We start from the raw sequence: 1,532 nt of genomic DNA, 5'->3' as shown, positions 1-1,532 counted from the left end.
GTCGACTAAGAATACCGTCAATATGCGGTAAAGGATATGCATCTCCAATCGTGACTGAATTCAATTTGCGACTATCTAAGCAAAGTCTATTCTTTCCTGGTTTTCTGTAGAGAACAACTGGAGATGACCACGCGCTGTTTGACTCTTCTATCACTCCTAGCTCCAACATACGATCAAGCTCTTCATAAATTAATTTTTCGATGGGTGGTGAAACCGGAAAGTGCCTTTGCTTGATAGGTTTAGCACTTCCGGTGTCTATAGAATGACATAAAATACTTGTTCGACCAAGACCTTCTTTAATAAACGACGGGAATAGGGAAATTGCCTGGTTCAATTGTTGCTGTTGAGTTGGTGTAAGAGTAATGTGAGGAGAAAGTTCTGTTAGCCCTGGAGTGAAATTCATAGTGGAAGGCGAACGACTTAACCCAGAAGGAAGAAGCTGAAATAATTCCCAGAAATCTATACCAAGGAACAAGTTTCTCTCTAAACTAGGGATTATAAATAAAACAATTGGTTTCTTAATCCCCTTAAAGATAATGGACGTCTCTACATACCCAATAACTTTCTGACTTTTCCCATCTGCGGTCTTGACTGACGAATTTAGCTTTTTAAACGCTACTCCCGAAGCTAAAAAGTCCTGCGCCGCATCTGAGCCTATACAAGTGATCGATGCACCAGTATCCAACAAACCTAACATATTCTTTCCAAACAAGTTAACTTCGGCATAGGGTCGTACGTCACTTGGTTCATCTCAGACAGAACAAACGAATTTTTTCTTAAATTTGTTTACTTTTTGCCAAAAGTTTCGCATGCGGGTAGCTGAACGAGATGATTTAAGGGGTTTACCAAAAATCCTCTGACGAACAAGATTATACTCTTGAAGTCGAACATGAAAAGGTTTAAATTTTAAAGACAAATCTGAATTATTGGTTTGTGATAAATTTTGGTTTAATAATAGTGTAGTGGAGGAAAAAAAATTATTGTTAGATGCAGTATGTTCACGATTATTTCGGTTTAGTATTGTAGTTATATTTCTGTCTCTGTGTGTTTGTTTCACGAGCTGGGTGCACTCCTTAGTGCACTGACTTGGGAGTTTTTTGAAGCACAATTACTACAAGTAGGTTTGTAAGCTCCTGGAATGCCACAACCATAACAAAATATTGTTCTCTCAGAGAGACAATCCTGATAACGGTGGCCTGGTTTACGACAGTTCCAACAGATCAAACTGATGCCACAAACTTCTTCACTAGGCAGATCAGGTATACGCTCCGTATCATCATCCAATTCCTGAGCAATTTCGGAAACTCTTCTTTGATTACCAGAAACCTTAGAAGGACCTACACCTTGTCTTCTTCTAACGTCAGCGAAAAAAACTCTCTACGCCTACAAATATCTCTCAAATCCTGTACCGATGAAATGCTTAGATTTAAGATTTCGTGCTGTATCTCAGGCAGCAAATTACGTCGTAAAATCTCAACTAAATAGTCATCTGGAATCGGTTCCCTAAGGTGGTCAGTAAGTTCAACAATTGA

This window comes from Lucilia cuprina, chromosome 3 (assembly GCF_022045245.1).
Source record: "Lucilia cuprina isolate Lc7/37 chromosome 3, ASM2204524v1, whole genome shotgun sequence".
NCBI lineage: Eukaryota > Metazoa > Arthropoda > Insecta > Diptera > Calliphoridae > Lucilia > Lucilia cuprina.
The sequence above is the reverse complement of the archived record's forward strand: the minus strand, read 5'-3'. Positions refer to the sequence as shown.